General features: G+C 38.9%; 1 long non-coding RNA gene across 1 annotated transcript; it reads right to left on the bottom strand.

Moving 5' to 3' along the window:
* Nucleotides 1–22000: 22000 nt before the first annotated feature.
* On the bottom strand, nucleotides 22001–24085 carry LOC130714191 (uncharacterized). The gene is made up of 2 exons (XR_009011190.1): nucleotides 23818–24085; nucleotides 22001–22291 (listed from the first exon to the last, which is right to left on the bottom strand). It is a non-coding gene; the product is annotated as an uncharacterized LOC130714191 (long non-coding RNA).
* Nucleotides 24086–24350: the final 265 nt, after the last annotated feature.

A 24350-nucleotide genomic window follows, 5' to 3' on the forward strand; every position in this document is an offset into this window, starting at 1 on the left:
GTTGCTCTTGAGTGAATGATTCTCAGAACCTATGAACTTGCTTGTGTGCTCAGTGCACTAAATAATTGTCTCATGCTAGGATGTTAGCTCTAAATGCTTCTCATAGTGGACTCCAATTCTTCTTTGTCCGAGAGTTGCACGAAGTTGATTGTTGAATATTTCTCTTGGAACTAACTACATTCACTTGATCCCCCTGTTTTCTAAAAATGTATCCCTCTTTTGGCATGTGTGTTGGGAGTAATTCTTTGTGCTTGAGGGCAAGCTAATCTTAGTGACGCTCGAGGGCGAGCTGTCGTTGAGTATAGTGGTGTGATGACCCGGGTTTAATAGTGTTTTTAGGGTCATTTGGTAGTTTATTTTGAGTCTTTTTCTTGTGTCTCATGTAGTGTTTCATGCATTATCATGCATTGTTACTTTTATTCGTGTTTTGGCTTCATTTAAGTAATTACATAGTTCTATAGGGGTCTTTCTTGCATTCTTATAGAGTTTAGGACTTGCATTAGTTTTTCCATTGTTTTGTGAGGACTAAGGTGATTAAAAACCCTTTGAATTTCTTGATTTTATTACTTGTCTTGGTCCTTTAGTGCTTCAGCAGGTAACTCATGAAGAGGGAAGGCCAAATGCTTGAAGAATTGATGGAATCATTCAAAGTGGGGGTTACAAAAGCTAAAAAGTCACCAAAACCGAGTGTTTGGGGCGCTCAAGCGCCCATGCCCCACATGGGCGCTTGAGCGCCACGGAGGCAGAAGCATAAGCTGAAAAATTAGGCATGGCGCTTGAGTGCCCGGCACTGGCGCTTGAGCGCCCAGCACAGCAGAAAACACGTTTTTTTGGCTATAAATAGGATTCTAGTCATTTTCTCTTGTATCTTTCCATACTTTTGTAAAATTCAGAGGTAGAGGATCATCTAGGAGAGTGAGAGAAGGCTTCCAAGCTTGTGTTCAAGGTTCTTAGCCAAGCATGGCTCTTGCCATGCTTGGCTAATCTCTCTTCTTTTACTTTGGTTTTCTTGTAAGACTTTTCCTTTTAAGTTATAATCTTAAGTTCTTTCCCACATGTTCTTCTTCTTTCCTTGAATCCCATATCCATGTTTTATGTTTCAAGTTAGAACATGTGCTAGCTTTATGCTTTTCTATAATTGAACGGAAGTTTGTTATAGATTAGGGACTTGATTTGGGATTACCCCTTCTTTGCATGCTACTAGGAATAGAGGAAGGGTTGGGGTTTGTTGGCCTAAATTTGCATGATCTAAAACCTCATATAACTGACTAAGTACACAAGGAATTGGGCTTAGCTTTTAGTATGGGATTGCTTATGTGAGGAATCAATAATTGAGTAACTAGGCTATAGCATCAAGGAGAGATCCATGAGAACATGTGCTTAGAATGATGTGCTTGAATTGATTAGTTGAGCAAGAATCCAAAGTAAATCACTCTTTCTTTTCATTCTCTGTTTCATTTCTGAATTTATATTTTCTTTTTCCTTATTACTACTTCGACATATGTTTGCCTCAATAAAACAAACATTCAAACTCAATACTTAAACCGAGTTTAGTCACTCACAATCCCTGTGGTTCGATATTTAAAACCGAGTGGATTCGTACACTTGCGGATTTACCAACAGTCATCCACAATGACTAACCCATACTTCTTTCCTCTAATGGATTCAGTTTTCACTGGTCCAAAGAGATCAATGTGAAGTAGCTCAAGGGGTCTTGTTGTAGATACCACATTCTTTGCTTTGAAAGGCTTCTTGGTGAATTTTCCCTTCTAACAAGCTTCACACAGAGCCTCTAATGAGAACTTCAAACGAGGCAATCCTCTGATGAGGTTTAGCTTGCTTAGTTGAGAGATCTTCCTGAGGCTTGCATGCCCTAGGCGTCTGTGCCAAACCCATTGCTCATCATTAACGGACATGAGACACTTGACCTTCTGAGATAGCAGTTCAGAAGATTTGATTTTGTAGATGTCATTTCTTCTATTCCCAGAAAACAGAACAGATCCATATGTTTGACTGACAGCTTTACAGCCGGTTTGATTGAAGATCACATCATAACCTTTGTCAGCTATTTGGCTTATGGAGAGCAAGTTATGCAATAATCCTTCCACCAGAAGTACATCATTAATAACTGGAGTTTTTCCATCTCCTATGGAACCTTTTCCAATGATTTTTCCCTTCTGGTTTCCTCCAAAGCCAACGTCTCCTCCTGACTTAAGCGACATCAATTTTTGGAATATAGACCTTAGGCCCGTCATGTGTCGCGAGCATCCATTGTCCAGGTACCATGACAGGTGTCTTAACTGAGCTGCATAAGATATCTGCAACAGGAATAATTTTTGTCTTAGGTACCCATATCTTGGGTCCTTTCTTGTTAGTTTTCCCAGAAGTTCTCGGAACTTTGGGTGCAACAGGAGGATAATACAAGGGAACTTGATTATAATATTTAGACATGTCAAGTTTAAATTTTCCCTTTGGTTTTACCACCTTGGGTGTAACCTTTTCTGGAATGACAGCACCGGCGGGAACAAAATGCTTATGCAAAGGTTCGCGTTTGGGCTCAGATGGCTCACCTCTCATAGGTTGGGAGTAGCCAAGACCATTGTTCCCATTTCTGCTTATGTCATAGATCATTGAAGCCATAAGACTTCTGTCTATGCCTTTGGCTAGGAACCTTTGAAACGCTTTCTCATATAGAGTTTCATGCTTAACATCAGATGATGCAAGTTGATCTTCTAGCATGACATTTTTAGCACGAAGAACAAAGTTGTCATTTTTAAGAGAATAGTTCTCTTCAATGAGTCCAGAGACTGACTTCTCATGAACTTCTGATGTACTAGTTTTAACAGCATATTTTCTTTTAAGCTCTTTATGTTTATTTAAAAGCACATCATGTTTCTCCATTATTTCAGATAATGCAGTACTTAGCTCAGATGGAGAAAAATTAGAGAATACCTCATCGTCATTCTCAGAGTCTGAGTCATCTTCTGAAGCTATCATATCATCCTGTGCTTCAGCATCTCTGCTAGTGGTAGCCATCAGAGCTTCCACAGCTTCATCTTCTTCTGACTCAGCTTCATCAGAGTCAGTCGCATCAAATGTCACAAGAGCTTTCCTCTTGAAGACGTTTCTTGGTCTCTTGTCCTTCTTTAGCTTGGGACAGTCACTCTTGTAGTGCCCAGATTCCTTGCACTCGAAGCAGGTGACTTCCTTCCCAGAGGACTTCTTCTGACCAGATGAAGATTCAAATATTCCTTTACTTTTCCTCGGTCCTTTGCCCTTGCTTTGTCTGTTCTTCCAGAGCTTGCTCAATCTCTTTGTGAGAAGAGATAGCTCTTCATCACCAGACGCATCTGATAATTCTTCAGAGGAATCTTCCTCTTCTGCCTGATAGGCTTTCGCCTTGTCAGATTTTGACTTAAGAGCAATAGATTTGTCTTTCCTTTGAGGCTTGTGCTCTTTGAGTTCAATCTCATGGCTTCTGAGATGACTCACAAGCTCTTCTAGCTTCAAGGAGTTCAGATTCCTGGAAAGTTTCAGTGCAGTGACAAAAGCCATCCACTCCTTAGGCAAACTTCTGATGATCTTTTTGACATGATCACCAGTAGAGTAGCTTTGTTTAGCACTCGGATTCCAGCAATCAGAGTTTGAAACCTTGAGTACATCTCCTCAATGGTTTCACTAGATTCCATCTTAAACTGCTCATATTGTTTTATGAGAGCAAGAGCCTTAGTCTCCATGACTTCTTCATTTCCTTCGTGCGTCATGACCAAGGAGTCATAGATGGATTTTGCTGTTTCTTTGTCAGAGATCTTCTCATATTCAATATATGATATTGAACTAAACAGCATGGACTTCGCCTTGTGATGATCCTTGAAACGCTTCTTCTGAGCGTCAGTCATTTCAGTACGGGGGATCTTCACTCCTGAAGCATCTACTCGATCAGTATAGCCTTCCATGACCATATCCCAGAGATCTGGGTCAGTGCCAAGGAAATAACTTTCGATTCTATCTTTCCAGTACTCAAACTTTTCACCATCAAAGACTGGTGCTCTAAGTTGGTTGTTGTTGTTGTTGTTGTCAGCGGAAGTATTGGCTTGGGCCATCGTTGTTTTTCACACTAGGTTCTGGATCACTGATCACTGTTAAGTGTATAAATCAGAACCGGAGCTCTGATGCCAATTGAAGGTGCAAAAAACACTAGAAAGGGGGGGTTTGAATAGAGTTTTTAAACAAAAGTTTTCCATTTTGAAGTTTTGACAAACTTAAAGATAAAAACTAGGTGCTGAAGAATATGAAGTAGAGCACACAAGTATTTTATCCTGGTTCACTAGAGATAAAAGCTCAAGTTAATCCAGTCCACCCGTGAAGGTGATTTCTTCCTTCTTCTGATGAATGTTACAACTGCACTTGCAACTTGCTAAGTGACTAACAATACACTGATTTTCTCACTAGTATACTCTCAAGAAGCTGATCTCCCGATCCTCTCAAGACTAGCTAAACACTGAACCAAACTTGATTCAATCCTCTCAAGATCCGACCAAACTTGGTCTCTTAAGGAACTTTACAAAGTGTTTGTAAAAGGTTTTGGGTTTACAAGGAATGCTTCTGAAAAGCTAATGGTAAACTCAGATATTTCAGAACAGTGAAGAAATATTGCTAAGAGACCGGTTAGAATGAATTCAAGAATATCAGCAAAGTTTCTTAGCTTCTTTCTTCTATCTTCAGCCCTTATATACTCCAAGGCAATTGGTGTAGCCGTTGCTAGGGTTTTGCCCGTTGGAGTGGCAATCTTGTAATATCAGACTGCTAGGATGAACGAGGTAGGTGGCGGACAGGCTATGACAGTACGATGTGTACTATGACAGCGACCTGTCCTTTCACCAGCTGACTTAGGGCCCGTTTGGTGGTCAGGATAGGATATGATAGGATATGATATGTGAACAGGATAAGAACAGGATATGATAAGAGCATGATAGACTCTTATCATATCCTGTGTTTGAGGTGCACATGATAATGACAGGATATGATAAGGAAAAAAGTATCAGATTTATATTTGAATAAAAAATACATTTAAAAATTGATCATTCTATTAAATTTAATTTCTTTACATTTTCATGAATAGTCTATGTTTTAAAATAAATACAATTAATTTAAATTTTATTAATTAGCTTATTTTATTGTTTTGAAGATAGCATATATTTTAAATAAAATTATGCAGTTAACCAATTGGTTTTCATTTAGTCGTGACACGTGATAATTAACAATAAAAGTTAACTAAATTAAGAATATTATTATTTCAAAAGTACTTTATATTTAAATTATAAATTTATAATTTAAATATAAAGTACTTTTGAAATTAATAATAATTTATAAGTAGTTTTAAATAATAGGAGATGAAAATAGAAAATTAATCTATTACTATTAAAAAATCAATATTTGTAATCAATGGTTTTCACTTAGTTGCGACACGTGATAAACAATAAAAATTAACCAAATTAAAAATATTATTATTTCAAAAATACTTTATGTTTAAATTATTATATAAGTAGATAAATAATTTTTTAATAATAGGAGATGAAAATATTAAATTAGTCTATTATTATTAATAAACCAATATTTGTAAGTGAGTAGTCTATTTTACTATTTATGAATAATAATTTCATTTATTTTTTATTTTAGTTAAATTAATATTTTTATATTTATTAATTAATATTATTATAAATTATAAATTATATAATATTAAAATAAATTAATTTGAAGTTAGGATACTGAAAGAAAATATATAACTGATATCCTATCCTGTTCTATCCTAGCTCCCCCCTCAGGATAACTTTTACACATGATTGACAGGATATGATAGAAGACAGGATAGTGTTATCCTATCCTGCTGGCGCAACAAACATCAGATAACAACAGGATATGATTATTATCCTGTCCTATCCTATCCTGTCCTGGTCACCAAACGGGCCCTTATGATCTGGAGTTCTTCAGCTGGACGTTGGTGAAGCTTCTGATCAGAGTCAGACGGAAGCTTGGATCCTCTGACCTTACAACTTCTGCTTCTGGACAAGTTCCTCAGAACTTCTGAACGCCAGAGCTAGAGTAGCTTGGGTCTTCAGAGCCAACTTCTTGCAGGTCTTCAGAACTTGAGTCTTCTACTTCGGAACCGTTCCTTCTGGAACATCTGGTCTTCAGAACTTCTGACTCTGGTTCTTCAGTACCTCTTGAGAGCTTCTATCTTCAGAACTTCTGAAGGATTTGCCACTGTTCTGAACGAACATGGTGAGCTTTAGAACTCTCTTTTGGTTACTCTTGGGTCTTCATCTTCTGATGGAATTGGCTTGGGTCAGAATCAGAACCTGTTTGTCACAACTATAAAAGACAAACGTTAGAGTACCATAATTGTTCATCCTCAAAAACTTTAATTGTAATCATCAAAATATAGAGATGCAACCACTGATCAAATCTTGATCTAACAGGCTGCACAAAATTTGAGTGTGGTCCTTCATGAAAACCGGAGCTTAAAACAATTGATACTTAGCACACAAGTCTCTCAACCCCCTTTTGTTTCAGAATTTTTTTCTTTTTTTGGAACTCCACCCATTCCATGGAGTTCATTTTTTTCTTTTGACTTTTTTTTGGAACTCCATCCGGCCATGGAGTTCATTTTCTCTTTTCAATTTTTTTCAATTTTTTCTTTGGGGCAAGAGACAGTTGCATTTTTCATAAACAAGCTCCATTAAGATTTAAGAACCACAACTCCACATTGTATCCAACCCATCATCCATCCCAAATAACATTGGTAACAAAGAATTCTCCATAAGGCTCAAAAGGGTCAACTAGGGACAAAGATGTTATAAAACAAATTTTGAAGTCCAAGAAAACCTACCAGTCTAAAAAAAAATGCAAGTCTCGTAGAGCTACTCTCAAGGGTGCACAAAATGAAACATAGAACCAAGAAGTGCAAGTGAGTCAGGATCCTCCAGGGAAATCATAGAGTGAAGGGTCAAAGATGGACCCTTGTGGACTCACATCAACTCTATCCTCAAGTCAACACTTAGAAGATCGAAGTCACCCCCTCTCTTTCCCAAACATACAATCACTCCCCCAAAAACAGCACAAAGTATCCACCAAAACATTTTCAAAACAAGATCATGTGCTAGAGCAAAACTTGGGAACATGTCATTTGAGTATAAGGAATAAAGTCCAAGGTATAAAAGACTCTATATAACAATGCATGATTGAAAAGGATAAACAAAATCTATAAAAGAAAAATATGCTAAAAATGCATGGACTAAAACTCAGAGCAAGAAAATAACCTCCTTTCAAGTGATTGAGTGCCTCCAAGTGTTCTCCACTGGCTTTTATTTCCTGAAAAACTAACAAAAGAAACAAAAACGTAAATCTGACAAAAAAAAACATGGGTTGTCTCCCATTAAGCCCTAAGTTATAGTCTAAGGTAGACTAAACTTCAAACTCGTAACTCAAACCAAAAATCACAAACAATCCCCGTCAACGGCGCCAAAAACTTGTTGGTAAATCGGCAAGTGTACGAATCCACCCGGTTTTAATTATCGAACCTTAGGGATTGTGAGTGACTAAATTCAGCTTAAGCCTTGAGTTTGAAGGTTTGTTTTATTAAAATAGAGATATTTCGATGGAGCAAAGATAAAATATAAGAAAAACAAAGATGGAAATGCTTTGGGTTCTTGTTCAACCAGTCAATTCAAGTACATCATTCTAAGCACATGAACTCATGAATCTCTCCTTGATGATATAGCCTAGTTACTCACTTATTGATTCCTCACATAAGCAATTCTATCATACTAAAAGCTAAGGCCAATTCCTTGTGTACTTAGTCATTTATATGAGGTTTTAGATCATGCAAATTCAGGTCATCAAACCCCAACCCTTCCTCTATTCCTAGTAGCAAGCATAGAAGGGGTAATCCCAAATCGGTTCCCTAATCTATAACAAACTTCCGTTCTGATTATAGAAAAGCATAAAACAAGCATGCATACAAGCTTAGATTGAAATTCAGAAAATGGGATTCAAGGAAAGAAGAAGATCATGTGGGAAAGAACTTAAGATTATAACTCAAATATGAAAAGTCTTACATGAAAACCAAAGCATAAGAAGAGAGATTAGCCAAGCATGGCTAAGAACCTGAATTACAAGCTTGGAAGCCTTCTCTCACTCTCCTAGATGATCCTCTACCTCTGAATGTTACAAAGTATGAAAAGATATCCAAAATTTTTACAAAAGAAAATGACTAGAATCCTATTTATAGGCAAAATCACGAGTCTGAGCTATTCCGGGCGCTCAGGCGCCAATTCAGAGCGCCAATTCCATGCTGAAAAAGTGCCTCTAGAAGGCAATTGGCGCCTAGGCGCCAATTCAAAGCGCCTAGGCGCCAATTCCAGAAACTGGAACAGAGCAATTGGCGCCTAGGCGCCAATGGAGCACGCCTAGGCGCTCTTAACTCGCTGGAAAGCCTTTTTATTTTCATTTTAACTCCTCTTTACTCATCTTTAAGCCTCCATTCAATTCTCCAAGCCTCTAGACCTTCCCTCTTCAGCTGATTCAACCTGAAACCTTGATGAACAAGCTTGGAAAATATCTTGAAACTTAAAGGTCAGTTTTGCACAAAGGCTCCAAAACAAGTGGAAATTGCCTAAGACTCTTAAACTCTAATAAAGTGCAACTAAAGCCCTTATAAAACTACAAAATTACTAAACTAATGCAAATGCACAAATAAAAGTAAAAATGCATGAGAATGCATGAAACACTACATGAGACACAAGAAAAAGACTCAAAACCTACAAGGAAAAACCCTAAAAACATCATATATACCCGGGTCATCAGTCCCCAACACAAACTGACACAGAACTCTGGTCTCAGGCGTCACAATATTGCCAGAAAAATTAATTAATTGTGCCCAAAAGTAAATGCAAAAGTATGCAAGCAGCAACGAAAACCTAATGAACAATGTTTTAAAAATCAAACAAATTGACAGCACAATGAAAATAAATAACAAAATGCTTAAGCAATGATCGAAACACGGTTTCAAAAATTAAACTCAGAATGTCAGCAAAAGGAAAACCAAACAACAAAATGCGAGATTAAGGAATCAAAGACTTCAAAGTTCTCACCCAAACAATGGAATTTCCAGAAAAGGCGCAGTTAGAGCTTCACGACGAGATTTTTCCCTAAATTCAAGCCTCAACACTAGATCGCTTGGATTTCAGAAAATTCATCCATGTGTAATGGCTTCTATCTTATTAGTATTAACTTATATACGACGTTAATTTGCGCTTTTTCTTGAAGTGTTTTTACGTCATCATGCAGTTATATCATCCATTTTCTAAATGAAGGTCTCTAAAAAACTAAACAAAAAATCACAAAATAGTAATTAATATATTTATCGAATTTTGTATCATTGCTTTCGACGGTACATGCAGATTAGTTAACATAAAAAAAATTCAAATTAACCAAGAAAAAGAACATTAATATTTTTCATTTAGTCATCATTTTTTATTGATTTCATCCCGTCACATACAAAATAGATTGAAATATAACACAACTCATTTATAATCACTATGATTTCCAGTCATAGCACCTCCCTTGATCAATTTCTTTTGGAAACATATGGAGGCATGGTCCTTTTTTCGCTACAGTCCAATAGAAGTCTGCTGTTCTGGTAAAATCTCTAGTTTCTCTGTATACGTCGAACCTTTTAGTGATATTTTCCCATTGAAAGCTACAATGAAAAAGTGTTGTGAGCCAAATGTTGGGTCTGAAACTAAATTCATAGAATTGATCACGATGGAGAACTTTCACTCCAAGATCATCATCCTTAGATTTGCAATGAAGTGTCAGATCTAAATTTCCCTCCAAATTATTTGTGACTCTCACAAGAGTACCATATACTACTGGCAGAAGTAAGCAAATTAAAAGAACAATTTTGTGAAATAGAGACATTGTACCTTGGAGAATGCATTAGCTTGTGTGGATCATTGTTATAAATAGGCAGTTATCTCACGGCTTTCTCCTCTAAGTGAGTCACTACCTTGTAAGGTTAGTCATCACAATTATTTATAGAGTTACTTTATTGAATTTTATTGGAAGTAATCAATTTTAAAATTAATTAAAATATTAGTTGCCAATCATAAAAAGTTTTAAAATAAATAAATATTTAACTATTACAATTCACTAGCTATATTAAAAACTGTATTGGGAAATTTAAATATTTAACTATTACGTCTGTGCGTATTATTATTTTAAGAAAATCATTTAAATATATAAAAGAAACATAAATTATTTATATAAAAGTAAAATTAAATTGAGGAAACATAATAAAAAATATTAATTGATTCCAATTAGAAAATATCAATAATGTTTTACATTTTGAAATTTATTAATTATCAAAATTTTGATTGTTGAAATCATTTTAATATTTAAATAAGGAAATAACATATATTAAAAATTCAAGAAAGCACTATAATTAAATTTCACTCCTGCATTAAATTGCATACTCTTGGCATTAACTCCAGCATTTACTCTTGCATTAAACTGCATTTTCTTATAAAAAAAACTAATTTAGTTGTTTCTTGCATGGTATCCGACACATTAAATATCTTTCTTATCCATGTGTTTATTTAGATTTAATGGGATAATTAATGCTTTTTTCGAATTGAAATTCTTTCTACTTTTGTTGTAAGACCCGTAATTAGAAAGGGAAATAAACTCGGTTAATTTCTCGGTTTAGTGCTTTGATGCTTGTTTATGTGATCTTTGGGTGTGTGGCCTTGTCTGATGAATTTCATCTAATGTAAATAATACTTTGATTATTAATATCGAAGTTATTTTTCAAGCGTTTCATTCTTCGTTCCTCGGAGAATTCGGCTGGACTTCGAAAAACGGTCGAACCGACGCGTTTTGGCCTAGAGCGCCTTTTTTTTCCATCGAATCGTTATTCGAGTGTAAAATAAATATTTTCCTTATCATTACGATTATCTACGCGTAATTTTGAGAATTTTGACTGTAATATCGATATAGGATCAAGAAACTCGCCCGGTAGTGTTTTTGGCTCGAAAACGAGTCGAGTTCGACTCGTAAACGAGCCAATCACGAAATTGGCCCGCTAATATCTGGTTGTGGGGTTTCATGTTCAGATTTGGAGTGTTGGAGGGAAAGGCTAATAGGAAAGGCTCATGAACCTGAAGGTGCGAAAAACACTAGAAAGGGGGGGTTTGAATAGAGTTTTTGAATCACGGGTATATTTTTGAGCTTTTTCAAAACTCAAAGATAAAAGCTAAGTGCTGAATGATAGGAAGTAAAGCACGCAAGTATTTTATCCTGGTTCACTTGAGATAAAAGCTCAAGCTAATCCAGTCCACCTGTAACGGTGATTTCTTCCTTCTTCTGATGAAGGCAATCCACTAAAATCAATGAATGTTACAACTGCACTTTGCAGCCTGCTAAGTGACTAACAATACACTGATTTTCACACTAGTATTCTCTTAAGAAGCTAATCTACCGATCCTCTTAAGACTAGCTGACAACTGAATCAGCCTTGATTCAGTCCTCTCAAGATCCGACCAACCTTGGTCTCTTGATGAACTTTACAATGTGATGTAAAAGGTTTCGGGTTTACAATAAGTGCTTCTAACAAGCCAATAGTAAACTCAGAAGTTTAAGAACAGTGAAGAAATAATTCTAAGAGAATGGTTCGTATGTGTTGAATATTTTCAGCAAAGTTTCTTAGCCTCTTTCTTCTTTCTTCAGCCTTTATATACTCCAAGACTTGTGATGTAGCCGTTGCTAGGGTTTTATCCATTGGAGTGGCAATTCTGTAATATCAGACTGTTAGGCTGTACAAGGTAGGTGGCGGACAGACTGAGACTTGTACGACGTTGTACTGTGATAGCGACCTGTCCTTTCACCAGTTGACTTGTGATGAAGGAGCTTCAGATGAACGTTGATGAAGCTTCTGATCATCGTCAGATTGAAGCTTGGATTCTTCTGACCATGCAACTTCTGCTTCTGAACAAGTTCGTCAGAACTTCTGATCGTCAGGGCTAGAATAGCTTGGGTCTTCAGAACCAACTTCTTGTAAGTCTTCAGAACTTGAGTCTTCTGCTTCTGGACCGTTCCACTGGAACATCTGGTCTTCAGAACTTCTGACTTGAGTTCTTCAGAACTTCTTGAGAGCTTCCATCTTCAGAGCTTCTGAAGTATTTGCCACTGTTCAGAACGAACATGGTAGATTAAATAGCTCTCTTTTTAGTAACCCTTGGTTCTTCTTCTTCTGAACGAATAGGCTGGGGTCAGATTCAGAACCTGTTTGTCACAACTTAAAAAGACAAACGTTAGGGTACCACAATTGTTCATCATCACAAACCTTAATTGTAATCATCAAAACATAGAGATGCAACCACTGATCAAACCTTGATCTTACAATCTCCCCCTTTTTGATGATAACAAAACAAGTATTTTGATGAACAATTTTTACACAATAAACTGAATACACAAGAGAGAAAGGATCAGAGATTAAACTTATCCTTGTGTAACGGTTTGCAATGCTCTTTCTGAATCTGGGTTAACACCTGATTCTGAGCAAGGGTCTCCCCCTGACTCCCCCTGAATCTATGACTTGATGAATTTGTGAAGAATCTAGATTCGGAGTCTGGTTATGTGATCAGAATTTACGCTTGAAGAGATGTATACTCATCAGAAGTGATGGTTTCAGAACTTAGCGTATCTCACATAATAACATAGAGTCTTGTCCAGTGGGGAGGACGAATGTCCTGATCAATTGAGGCTAACTGAGTAGCCAGATCTTCCTTCAAGGCAACATTCTCCTGGACAGCCTCTTGATCCGCTTCATGGTGATCTTCTTCATATTCCAGAAGCATGCAAATGCCCTGGAGCTGATCTTCAACGTCCTTCCGGCGAGTGGTCAGACGGAGGAGGTCAGTCAGAACTTCTTGAAGGTTCTGAAGACAGTGAGTCTGATGAGAAGTGAGCCAACTTGTCAGAAGATGCTCAATCTTCTCAAGAGCTTGAGAGATCTGAGAAGAAGAAAGATTAACACTCCATGGAAAGACTTGGTCAAATACCAAAGTCTTGAGTTCAGAAATTAAGTCGACAGAACTCATTCTTGAACTAGGGAGGATGGAACTGAATGATAAGGAAGTGAATTGCGTTGTGATGGAGAAGAAGGATTGCAGAGATTATAAGGAGAAAAGGTAACAGAAAATCATGCATAAAACTTATCAAATCATAAAGGCATGTGAGTTACGAAGAGGACGGTGCATTGAATCATAAAATGAGAAATTAACACAGGCAACATAAAATAGATTCAGTCATAACAAATAAATGCATGCATGATAGAAGTGAGGAATTCAAGGCTTGGAAGTAGAAGGAAGGTTGTCCATCAGATACTTCATGATTGCTTCCATTTTGCTTGAGGACTCTTGAATTTGCTTGCTTTGCTCATTCTGAACACGTCCTTGTTCCTCAATGTAAGATCAAGTTTTGATCTAGTAGTACAACTCTATGTTTTGATGATTACAAGTTAACCTTTTGATATGAACAATTGTGGTACTCTAACGTGTTTTTCTGAGTATGCTATTTACAGGCTCTGACCTCAACTCAATCTCACACAAATCAGAAGCACTGTGTATAAAGAGCAACCCAAGCAACGCTTTCGCATTCACCATGTTCAGTATGAACAGTGGAAAAGCTTCAGAAGTTCTGAAGTTATACAAACTCTGATGTGGACTCAGTCACTAGAAACTCTGAAGATCCAGAAAGTCTGATCACCAAGAAACACTGAAGGCTCAGATATTCTGATGGTGTAGAAGACTCTGAAGATCCAGAAGCTGATTAGTGAAATTCTGTTGTCCAGAAGCAAGATACTCTGAAGACCATGTTCTTCCCTCTGAGTTCAGAATCAGAAGAAACAATGGTCAGAGGATCTGGGCTTTCCCTCTGACTCTGATCAACCGGCTTCACAAGTTCCAATATGAAGCATTCCCCTGATCAGAAGTCTCCTAGGTTTAAAGGTCAAGTCGCTATCCAAGTACAAAAGCAACTGTACCTTCCTGACGACCTACCTAACAGTCTCAGACACAGCAGAAGCTGGATTTTCCAGAACTGCCCTCCAACGGTAGCATTTCCCATGCAACGCTCAACCCTAATCCTTGGAGTATATAAAGAGGCTGAAGACTGAAAGAAACGGCTAGAAGCATTCACATACGCGCAAGACAAACTTAAATTCTTCTAAGCTTTCTTTCATCTGAAATTCATTGAGTTTACTATTAGCTTTTTAGAAGCAAATCTCTTGTAAACAATTCTTTGATAAACAGTTTGTTTAGTTCCTTTAGGAGATCAAGGTTGATCGGATCCTAGAGAAGACTAAGAGAGTGAATCTTAGTGTGAGCTAAGTCAGTGTAATTGTTAGTCACTTGTAGGTTTCAAGTGCAGTTGTAACTCTTACCTGATTAGTGGATTGCCTTCATTCTAAGAAGGAAGAAATCACCTTAACGGGTGGACTGGAGTAGCTTGAGTGATTTATCAAGTGAACCAGGATAAAATCCTTGTGTGCTTTTCTATCTCTTATCTTTAGCACTTAAGTTCCCGAAAGATTTGTCAAAATCTTTAAGGTGGAAGTTTTATACTGAAAACGTTATTCAAACCCCCCCCTTTCTACCGTTTTTCATACCTTCAATTGGTATCAGAGCGCAAGTTCTGATTACCACACCTAACAGTGTTCAGTGATCCGGGCCGGTGTGAAAAACAATGGTTGCCACCACCAGTGAAACTCAAAGAGATGGTTACAATGCAAAGCCTCCTATGTTCGACGGTCAAAGGTTCGAATATTGGAAAGATAGACTGGAAAGTTTTTTTCTGGGTTTCGATGCAGATCTCTGGGATATTATTGTGGATGGCTACGAGCGTCCAGTTGATGCAGATGGCAAGAAGATCCCAAGGTCAGAGATGACTGCAGATCAAAAGAAGCTGTACTCACAACATCACAAAGCAAGAGCAATTCTTCTAAGTGCTATTTCCTATGAAGAGTACCAGAAGATTACAGATCGTGAGTTTGTGAAAGGCATTTTCGAATCTCTGAAGATGTCTCATGAAGGAAACAAGAAAGTCAAAGAATCAAAGGCATTGTCTTTGATCCAAAAGTATGAATCCTTCATCATGGAGCCAAATGAGTCCATTGAAGAAATGTTCTCCAGATTTCAGTTGCTTGTAGCTGGCATACGACCTCTCAACAAGAGCTACACAACAAAAGATCATGTCATAAGGGTCATCAGGTGTCTTCCTGAAAGTTGGATGCCTTTAGTGACTTCAATAGAGCTCACGAGAGACGTTGAGAATATGAGTTTAGAAGAACTCATCAGCATTTTGAAATGCCATGAGCTGAAGCGCTCAGAGATGCAAGATCTGAGGAAAAAGTCCATAGCCTTGAAATCTAAATCTGAAAAGGCTAAGGTTGAGAAGTCAAAAGCTCTTCAAGCTGAAGAAGAGGAATCTGAAGAAGCATCAGAAGATTCTGATGAAGATGAGCTGACTCTGATCTCCAAGAGACTCAATCGCATCTGGAAGCACAGGCAGAGCAAATACAAAGGCTCTGGAAAGGCAAAAGGAAAGTCTGAATCCTCAGGTCAGAAGAAGTCCTCACTTAAGGAAGTCACATGCTTTGAGTGCAAAGAATCAGGGCACTACAAAAGTGACTGTCCAAAATTGAAGAAGGACAAGAAGCCAAAGAAGCACTTCAAGACAAAGAAGAGTCTGATGGTGACATTTGATGAATCAGAGTTAGAGGATGTTGACTCTGATGGTGAAGTCCAAGGACTCATGGCTATTGTCAAAGACAAGGAAGCAGAGTCAAAGGGAGTTGTTGACTCTGACTCAGAATCAGAAGGAAATCCTAACTCAGACGATGAAAATGAGGTATTCGCTTCTTTCTCTACCTCTGAACTGAAACATGCATGTCTGATATTATGGATAAGTATAACTCCTTATTGTCTAAGCATCAGAAGCTGAAAAAGAACTTATCTACTGTTTCCAAGACTCCTTCTGAACATGAGAAAATTATTTCTGATTTAAAAAATGATAATCATGCCTTGATCAATTCTAACTCTGTGCTTAAGAACCAGATTGCTAAGTTAGAAGAAATTGTTGCCTGTGATGCCTCTGATTGTAGAAATGAATCTAAGTATGAAAAGTCTTTTCAAAGATTCCTAGCTAAAAGCGTGGATAGAAGCTTAATGGCTTCAATGATCTATGGCGTAAGCAGAAATGGAATGCATGGCATTGGCTATTCTAAACCAATTAGAAATGAGCCCTCTGTGTCTAAAGCTAAATCCTTGTATGAATGCTTTGTTCCCTCTGGTACCATATTGCCTGATCCTGTACCTGCTAAAGTTGCTAAAAACCCTCTTAAAAAGGGATCCTTCTCTATGACTAAATATCATGCAAATATTCCTTTAAAATATCATGTTGAGACACCCAAGGTGATCAGAACCTCTGGGGTAACTAACAAGAGAGGACCCAGAAAGTGGGTACCTAAGGATAAGATTATCTATGTTGCAGATATCCTTGATAGCTCCACTGAAACACCAATCATGGTATCTGGACAGTGGATGCTCGCGTCACATGACGGGAGAAAGGCGTATGTTCCGAGAGCTGAAACTTAAGCCTGGAGGCGAAGTTGGCTTTGGAGGAAATGAAAAGGGTAAAATTGTTGGTACTGGTACTATTTGTGTAGATAGTAGTCCATGCATTGATAATGTGTTATTGGTAGACGGCTTAACACATAACTTATTGTCTATAAGTCAATTAGCTGACAAGGGTTATGATGTTATATTCAATCAAAAGTCCTGCCGGGCTGTAAGTCAAATCGATGGCTCTGTTCTGTTTAACAGCAAGAGGAAGAACAACATTTATAAGATCAGATTATCTGAGTTGGAGGCTCAGAATGTGAAGTGCCTTCTGTCTGTTAATGAAGAGCAGTGGGTATGGCATAGACGGTTAGGGCATGCTAGTATGAGAAAGATTTCTCAGCTGAGCAAGCTAAACCTTGTCAGGGGCTTACCCAATCTGAAGTTCGCTTCAGACGCTCTTTGTGAAGCATGTCAGAAAGGCAAATTCACAAAAGTCCCTTTCAAGGCAAAGAATGTTGTCTCAACCTCAAGGCCGTTAGAACTTCTGCATATCAACCTTTTTGGACCAGTGAAAACTGAGTCTATAGGTGGCAAGAGATATGGGATGGTTATCGTTGATGACTATAGCCGCTGGACATGGGTAAAGTTTCTAACCCGCAAGGATGAGTCTCATGCTGTGTTCTCTACCTTCATTGCTCAAGTGCAAAACGAGAAGGCTTGTAGAATTGTGCGTGTCAGAAGTGACCATGGTGGAGAGTTTGAGAATGACAAATTTGAGAGTCTGTTTGATTCCTATGGAATTGCACATGATTTCTCTTGTCCCAGAACTCCTCAACAAAATGGTGTTGTTGAGAGGAAGAACAGAACTCTTCAGGAGATGGCTAGAACCATACTCCAAGAAACTGGCATGGCTAAGCACTTTTGGGCAGAGGCAGTAAATACAGCATGTTACATTCAGAACAGAATCTCTGTGAGACCAATTCTGAATAAGACTCCTTATGAATTGTGGAAGAACATAAAACCCAACATTTCTTATTTTCATCCTTTTGGCTGTGTTTGTTATGTTCTCAATACTAAGGATAGATTGCATAAATTTGATGCTAAGTCTTCTAAGTGTCTATTACTCGGTTACTCTGAGAGATCTAAAGGTTTTAGATTTTATAATACTGACTCTAAGACTATTGAAGAATCTATTCATGTTAGATTTGACGATAAGCTTGACTCTGACCAGTCAAAGCTAGTTGAAAAGTTTGCAGATTTAAGCATTAATGTTTCTGACAAAGGCAAAGCTCCAGAGGAAGTTGAGCCAGAGGAAGATGAACCAGAGGAAGAAGCTGGTCCCTCTAACTCACAAACTCTGAAGAAGAGCAGAATCACTGCAGCTCACCCTAAGGAATTGATTCTGGGCAACAAAGACGAACCAGTCAGAACCAGATCTGCCTTCAGACCCTCTGAAGAGACCTTGCTCAGTCTAAAAGGATTGGTGTCCTTAATTGAACCCAAGTCCATAGATGAAGCTCTTCAGGACAAGGATTGGATTCTGGCCATGGAAGAAGAATTGAATCAATTCTCCAAGAACGATGTTTGAAGCTTAGTGAAGAAGCCTGAGAGTGTCCATGTTATTGGAACGAAATGGGTATTCAGAAACAAGCTGAATGAGAAAGGAGATGTAGTCAGAAACAAGGCAAGGCTAGTTGCTCAAGGCTACAGCCAGCAGGAAGGAATAGACTACACTGAAACATTTGCTCCAGTAGCAAGACTAGAGGCAATCAGACTGTTGATCTCTTTTTCAGTAAATCACAACATAGTTCTACATCAGATGGACGTGAAGAGTGCCTTCCTAAATGGTTATATTTCAGAGGAAGTCTATGTTCATCAACCCCCAGGTTTTGAAGATGAGAAGAAACCGGACCATGTGTTCAAATTGAAGAAATCACTCTACGGTCTGAAGCAAGCTCCCAGAGCATGGTACGAGAGACTTAGCTCACTCCTTCTGGAGAATGAGTTTGTAAGGGGTAAAGTAGATACAACTCTTTTTTGCAAGACTTATAAAGATGATATCTTAATTGTGCAAATTTATGTTGATGATATTATATTTGGTTCTGCTAATCAATCTCTATGCAAAGAATTTTCTGAGATGATGCAGGCTGAATTTGAGATGAGTATGATGGGAGAATTAAAGTACTTTCTGGGAATACAAGTTGATCAAACACCAGAAGGAACATATATCCATCAGAGCAAGTACACTAAAGAACTTCTGAAGAAGTTCAACATGCTGGAATCTACAGTGGCCAAGACTCCAATGCATCCTACATGCATTCTGGAGAAAGAAGATAAAAGTGGTAAAGTATGTCAGAAGCTCTATCGTGGCATGATAGGTTCACTTCTATACTTAACTGCATCTAGGCCAGACATACTATTTAGTGTTCATTTATGTGCTCGTTTCCAATCAGATCCAAGGGAAACCCACTTAACTGCTGTTAAGAGGATCCTAAGGTATCTGAAAGGCACCACTAACCTTGGCTTGATGTATCAGAAAACATCAGAGTATAAGCTTTCAGGTTACTGTGATGCTGATTATGCTGGAGATAGAACAGAGAGAAAAAGTACTTCTGGAAATTGTCAATTTCTGGGAAGCAATCTAGTCTCATGGGCAAGCAAGAGGCAATCAACCATTGCACTATCAACTGCAGAGGCAGAATATATCTCAGCAGCAATATGCAGCACTCAGATGCTCTGGATGAAACATCAGCTGGAGGATTATCAGATCCTTGAGAGCAATATCCCAATCTATTGTGATAACACTGCTGCAATCTCATTGAGTAAGAATCCTATCTTGCATTCAAGGGCAAAGCACATTGAGGTAAAGTATCACTTTATTAGAGATTATGTACAGAAGGGCGTACTTCTTCTGAAGTTTGTTGATACTGACCATCAATGGGCAGATATCTTTACAAAGCCCTTAGCAGAGGATAGATTTAATTTTATTATGAAAAATCTAAACATGGACTTTTGTCCAGAGTGAAGATGGATCAGAACCTCTGACTATGATACTTCTTGATCAGAAGATGTCCAGTCCAGAAGGTAACTCAATCAGAGTGTGTGTACCCACTGGTACTGACTCTGAAGCTGAGACAGCAACACGTGTGTCGGTATTTCTGATGCATAGTTCCTTGTGCCCGTGTGACAGTCTGTTATGATTGCGTGTAGATATGCTTCTCTCCTGTGTGTGATTTGTATATTTACTGTTACTATCTATCCTTAATTTTCAACCGTTGATCTTAAAGTGCTTTTTGAATCAACAACGGTTATTTGTCAAAACCCACTATACACACACGATCTCGTTCACTTCCGGTTTTTACTCTCTCTCTCTCTGCTATTTCGAAACCGCTTATCCTCGTTTTCTCTCTCGATCTCTCTTCATCCTTCAACCTTCATTTTCTACCTCAAACCTTCAACCGCTTCAAAAATGGTGAGTCAAACCAGAAGAGCTACTGCAGATGCAACCCAGTTCCCTCACATGGTAGTTGGTCTAGCAACGGGTCAAAGGGGCCCTGAGAATCCGACACAAGATCAAGGTCAAGCTCAAGAGCAGATTATCCCGATTGCAGAACGGGGTTGTGTCGTTCACTGCGTATATGCTCCTGAGGAACTTCAAGTCCTGGCAGAATGGAGATTCGACCTCGACAACCTGGCTACAAATGGGTATGATCTTCGTCCTGAAGTCCAAGTTCAAGGTTGGGGAAATTACTTCAACAGACTTCGAGGACCGGTGTATGATAAACTGATCAAGGAATTCTGGAAGCACGCCGACTGCGATGATACTCAGGTGGTATCTCATATTCTTGGAAGAAAGATCATCATCACAGAGAAGTCCTTCGTGAACTTGCTGGGTGCAGACACTGCTTTTGGGTATCGTTTCCAACTCACGGAATCGAAGCTGAAACCCAAGACGAAGGATGAGATCAACAAGGCCCTGTACACCACTTACAAACCGGGCAAGACGAATTACAAGGTGATGGACCTTCATCCCAAGCTCAGGATCTGGCACAAAATTTTGCTCCACTGCATAAACCAGAGACCAAAGGGCAGTTCCCCAGACTACATCAACTTCAACCAGAAGGTGATGTTGTTCTTCATCCAAGACCAGAAGAAGATCTGTCTTCCCTACTTCCTGTTTTCCTACTTGAAGGAATGTATCCGGAAGTCTCGTACCACTGCCTCCATCAAGTCAGCGATCAAGTATATTCCCTTCGGGAGACTTTTGTCTGATCTCTTCATTGAGAGTGGCCTTATTCAAGATCTGATAAATGCTGGATGCACAGAGGATCTGACCACCATTGTCAGTGATGTCTTCACGGCAAATTCTCTAAAGAAGATGGGCCTAATTAAGAAGAAGATTGCTCCTGCCCATGAAGACACATCTTCTGAGATCAGAAGTAGAAGAATGCCTCTGAATGACTACCCTCTATGGACACAGGCAGACAATCCTGACGCCATTAGGTGCTATGTTGAAGACCTAAGGGCTCAAGGATTCGAAATTGATCTCGATGACTTCTTCAGCAGACTGCCGCCAGCTCCAGAGTTTCCTTCTCCTCCCAAGAAGAAAGTTCAGAGGAAGATGATCCTAGAAGAATCTTCTGAGGAATCAGATGTCCCTCTGATCAAAAAGAAGAAGGCTGGTCAATCCAAGAGAAAGCAAGATGAAACCAGCAAGCCCGATGATGGTGATGATGGTGATGATGGTGATAATGAGGATGGTCCTCCTAAGAAGAAGAAGAAGCAGGTCAGAATTGTGGTGAAGCCTACTCGGGTGGAACCAGCTGCTGAAGTGATCAGAAGGACTGAACCTCCTGCCAGAGTGACAAGATCATCAGCACTTTCAAGTAAGTCTGCAATTGCTTCTGATGATGATTTGAATTTATTTGATGCACTCCCCATATCTGCCATGCTCAAACACTCTTCAAATCCCCTCACTCCTATTCCTGAATCCCAACCAGCTGCACAAACCACCTCTTCATCACATTCCCCAAGGTCTTCGTTCTTTCAACCTTCCCCTACTGAAGCACCTCTCTGGAATTTGCTCCAGAACCAACCCTCTAGGTCAGAAGAACCAACCTCTCCCATCACCATTCCATACAACCCATTAACTTCTGAACCCATCTGTAACGCCCCGATTTCTCGAGTGTTACACAGTAACTAATTAACCAATTTTCGTAAAGAATTTTCGTCGATTCACTTATTAATCTTCAATTAATGACAAACCTTTCATTTTACGAAAACTCTTGAAACATAACCTTTCCAAAAACACGCGGAAGTAACCAACATCGTAAAACTTTTTAAATAACCAACTGTAAAGAGTACGAATCAAAGGCCTGAATGAAAATAAAGATTACATCAAAACTTGTTCATTCGAATTTAAGCAATAAAATTGTTCGATACCAACACTTCGGAAACTCTCAACCCCAACAGAAAACAAAAGACTCTCAACCCAAACCCTATTCCTTAGCCTCTTCCTCTTCCTCTGAAGTGTAGTCGTCCTCCGGTATTGGCACGTCACGTAGCATCAACTCCCAAGAATGTGTCATCGCCATTATCTTCACGACCATCTACCCCCCCCAAATAAACACATAGCAAACAAGCAGGGTCAGGTCCAACAAAAGAATGATAATGACAAAATCAACAACAACATATATAATATAAGTACATTATATGTCTTTTATGGGAAAGAGTCAGTTACTAACGGAATCTCACTTCACACAACCCACCAAAACTTCCATGGCCATCTTCGTGCTTCCGCAGAGGCACGGTTATCACGGTGACCGCAGTCAACCAAATCACGTGGAGCCGCAATGATCCTCAAAAGTTCACGGTGACCGCAGTCAACCAAATCACGTGAAGCCACACCGGCCCACAAGGTTCACGGGAGACCGCAGTCAACCCAAATAACTCCCTCGCGTGCAAGGTACCATCGTTCTCATGGTCCATAGTCTCACTAGACCTATGACCGTTTTATCACATTTACTTGCAAGCGAGTTATAAATTCATTCTCTTGGTGTTTAAGGCTCTAATGTCAATCCTAGAGTCTTATGAGTTAATATCGTATCAGATTACAACGTCAAGAAATAACAGTCACACTAGGAGGAATTACAGCTGGGTGAGCGACCTCCTAAACAAGTCACAACTAAACTTCATGCAAAGCATAGAAATAATCAGGGCCTCCCAAATTCACAAATTATTTACAAATTCCAGAGGCTCAGTTTACAGATATCATCATATAAAAATCTCACAAAGGTCCCTAATCACATGTTACTAACATTTCCAACAATTTCTCAAATTTAGTGTTTTTGGACAACAGGTGCAGCGTGTACTAAAACTGGTCTACAGACCGCAATACTTAGCCACAAAATTCACATGATACATGACTGGAAAGATAATTCGAAACTCTACACTTTTATAGTTTATCACTTTTCCATTTGAGATCCAGAATTAGGTGATATTAGGCCTTAAAGCTTGCTGTCCGGTACAGGAAGAACAGCAGGTGCAACAGTCACTAAGATCGACCTCCAGACCTCATTACTAGACCCAAAATTATGTTCTTTATATGCATAGAAAGCCAATTCGAAAATCTACAATTTTCCAGTTTATCCCTTTTTCATTTGAGACCCCGAATTAGGTGTAATTAAGCTCCAAAACTCGCTGTCCAGTACAGGAAACTGGCAGAGATACTTTTGCCTTCAAATTAATTTTTCAACCATTCAAGTCCCAGAGTTTTAAACCATATTCCAGCAGCAAGAACCGCATATCATATATCATATATCATGCTTAAATTTCCAGAACCAAGATAACCATCAATTCTAGCACAAAAGGCAGATCTAAGCATATAAATCTTCAATCATTTTAATCAAGCAAAGTCATAGAAGAAACGGTAGTTGTAGTGATGATTAATGGAGAATCATGGCATCAACATTTCATCTCAAATCAGAAGCAAAACATCAAGATCTCAAGGCAGAAAAAAACAGCAAGCATCATGAACACAAAACTCTTGCAAAAGCAATCATGTTCATGGCTTTTCTCATAGTAAAACATGGCAAATACCCTAGGCAATCTACCCAATCCTAGGACCAGCCCTTACCTTTGTCCTTAGGCTTGAAGAAAAGATGAAATTGAAGAGCAAGGTTCTGGTTTCTCTCCTCTTCTTCCACGCGTGACCTTCCTCTCTCCCTCTCGCTCGCGAACTCCTTCTCCCTCTTGTGCGAACACGTCGACGGTGGTGGGGCTTGGGACGGTGACGGCTAGGGTGCAAGGGGAAAGTTTCTCTCACTCTTTCTCCTCTGTTTTACGTGTTTCAGAAGTGCACCAGGTTTCTTTCTTCAGAATAGTGTGAAAAGAAACCCCTTTCCCCCCCAAAACCCTACATAGCCCGCGTCCCCTCTCTCCCTCTCTTGGGCTAGGGTTTGTTTTCCTTCAAGCCCGACCCAAGTCAAAACCCTTGACCCCATCACTTAAGAACTTACTCAGGTCTGAAACTAATCAAAACCCTCAGCCCTTTTTAGTAATATCACGATCAAACTCGGAATTGAAAGGAAACAAATCAATTAAATCCGCTGGTACTGTACAGCCAGGACCATCGTCACTAAACCGATGATATCTCGAGCTACAGAGGTC

The sequence above is a fragment of the Lotus japonicus genome, chromosome 4 (genome assembly GCF_012489685.1).
Source record: "Lotus japonicus ecotype B-129 chromosome 4, LjGifu_v1.2".
Taxonomy (NCBI): domain Eukaryota; kingdom Viridiplantae; phylum Streptophyta; class Magnoliopsida; order Fabales; family Fabaceae; genus Lotus; species Lotus japonicus.